Source organism: Tupaia chinensis, unplaced genomic scaffold (genome assembly GCF_000334495.1).
Source record: "Tupaia chinensis unplaced genomic scaffold, TupChi_1.0 Scaffold000187_1, whole genome shotgun sequence".
In the NCBI taxonomy this organism is placed as follows: domain Eukaryota; kingdom Metazoa; phylum Chordata; class Mammalia; order Scandentia; family Tupaiidae; genus Tupaia; species Tupaia belangeri.
In genome coordinates, this window is record NW_006159662.1 from 332,467 (window position 1) to 335,362 (window position 2,896).

Consider the following 2,896-nt stretch of genomic DNA (forward strand, 5'->3'; position numbering starts at 1 on the left):
GGTGATCTTTGTTGAAAACTATGAATATGGTGATATATTATTTTGGTATACTATATAAATGCTTTGAAAATCCATATTATATCCTACAAAGATATATTATGACAAAAAATAATTGTAAATAAGAAATTATAAAATAAAATATAATAAAGAAGAAAGGAGAAAAGTAAAAAAGAAAAGGGCAAGAGGGATCATAGACCCAATCCATTACCAAAAACCAACCACAGTGCTGATCAATCAAGATTGCTATAACATGGACCATTAATGGAAAAAACATAATTTATCAGATGAGGAAAATTAGACTACAGAAATACTGAACCCAAATGAAATAATCAACAAAATTCTCTAAATAAACAGTTAATTCTAGAAATAGAGAAGATCTTTAAAATACTACTACCGTTATGTCTCTTATAATGACATTTCAGTTAACAGTGGCTGCATGTATGATGGTAGTCCCATAAATTATAATAGGCTATACCATAGATGTGTGGTGGGCTAGACCATCTAGCTTTGTGTAAGTATACATTATGGTTGCACCATGACAAAATCGCTTATGGAGGCAGTTCTCAGAATCTGTCACTGTCTTTAAGCAATGCTTGACTATGTTTAGAATTTTGAACTAGCACATTTGAGAGTGCCTGCTTAACTCACAACAACTTCCTCTTTTGGGGGGACAGTTTTATCCTCTTCTGGCACGTTCACAGGGGTGAGCCTCTAGCAGCTGCATGTACATGTGACTCCAAACTAGAGATGACCACAGATTTGAACTGGAGCAGGGCCAAGCCCAGACGAATAATTTGAGCTCCCAGAGGGCTGAAGAAGTTCTGAGATGCTAGCAGCTGGAATAGCCTCTATGGAGCAATCTGAACACTCTTGGTGCTAACATTTTGTTCTAGGGCAACACTGGTACAGTCCTGCTATTTGGTCCTTGTTCTTGGTCACAAATGGGTGCCTGTACATATTCTTTGTAAAGCAGCTAAGGAAAATATAGAAGCTTTTAAGAGAAAAACATATAAAAGGAGAAGGAATGACTAGAATTACTGTTTCAAATAAATTTTTTGAAAACTTGTAGTAAGCTCTAATATTGGTGCCAAACGTGCTAAATTCTAGTTTTCTTAAAAAGTTTCTTTACTTGGGAAATGAATCACGGTCAGGTAGTCTATCTTACCTCAATAAACCTTTGATGTAGTTCTGGAAAGCCACCCTTCAGCCCCAAAGGTTATCCCCTTTCTGGACACAGTGGTATAACTCTCTGTCATGTACCTAAAGGGAGGCAGTAGACAAAATCAAGATGGCAAGACAGAAGAGCTATCTATCGTTCCATTTAGTAGTCCCCAACTTCTAAGGAAGAGACTTACCTCAGTCAGGAGCCACTCCTTTATAACACCATCAATGCCAAGTAAGAAAGCCAAGTAAATAAGAAATTATAAAATAAAATATAATAAAGAAAGAAGAAAGGAGAAAAGCAAAAAAGAAAAGGGGCCGGGGGACCATAGACCCAATCCATTGCCAAGAAAGTCTGCAAAAACCAACTACAGTGGTGGTCAATCTAGATCATTATAATATGGACCATTAATGGAAAATTAGTGGCTTTCTTACTCATTAATGGCTTTCTTACTGTTCATTATACCCAGGAAAGCCCTATCTTGGTTAAAACTCTCTCTCTAGGTAACTTTTTTTTTTTTTAAGTTTATTTCTTTCTTACTCTGCACAGGACACATTGTATTTCTAATTCAAAATCTCGTGTCTTCTATTTGGTGAAATTCACATTCATTTTATCTTTGAATATTCATCTTACTTATTCTCTTTATTTTTCTTGTTATGCTTACTAGACATGTTAGACATCTTCATTCTTTTATTTATTTATTTTACTTCAATATTTGCTATATGGTGCATGTGCTCACAGGAGACAGAGTCAGAGAGGAAAAGTGAGAAAACACCCCCTCTGGGGGCATGGTCATGCCACAATCCCTTTTCCATTCTCTTCTTGGGATTTTGGTCATTCACTCACTCACATCCAGCACGACTCTCAATCCGTGGGATCTGGGACTCGAGCTGCACAGTCAGCCATGTGGGAGTCAGTCACCTTAACCTCCATGCCATATTCTGTCTTTCACATCTTGTAACACCTCCAATATTATTCCACTTTGTTCTGTCTTTACTTCAAATTCATGTTATGTCTTCCTATATATTTTTGGTTTATTAATTTTCTCTCAGCTGTGTCTAATCTGCTGTACAATTTACTAAGTTTTTCATCTGAACCATTATTGCTCTCTTAAACGGTTCGTATATTTTAAGGGGTTATTTTCCTCTAAGTTGTTCACTATTTTAACCAACATACATTATTTCTTTAATAGCTTAGATACATATTAGAGTTCTCTGTTGTAGTTTCTATTATCTTTATTTCTTCATTTTGCTAATCACCCCCATTTGTTTGGCCTGCTGATTTTTAATTTCTTTTTTTTTTTTAATGGTGGACTTTTGATTATGACTGCAGCTTCTGAGAGGATTTTATGTTTAAAGAATTATTTATTTAATTATTTATTTAATTTAGTTTATTCTTACTATTATTGTTTTAAAATTTGCTATAGAGTATGTATGTAAGTATGCTCACCAGTGGGAGATAGAGAGCGAGAAAGCAAGAAAGCAAGCCACCAGGTCCAGGACTTGAACCAGGGTCAGCCATGTGGGAGTTCAGTACTTTAACTACCATGCCACCTGCTGGCACAGGATTTTTTTTTTTTTAACTTTATTACTTTCTGCCCTGAATTCTGGACATTTCCCTATAGAATTGATCGTGTGTTTTCTATGGTACTAAAGGATAGTAGTAGTAAGAGTAATAGTAGCAGGAAGAGGAGTATCAACAGCATGAAATAACATTTTTGAGCTTCTACTATTT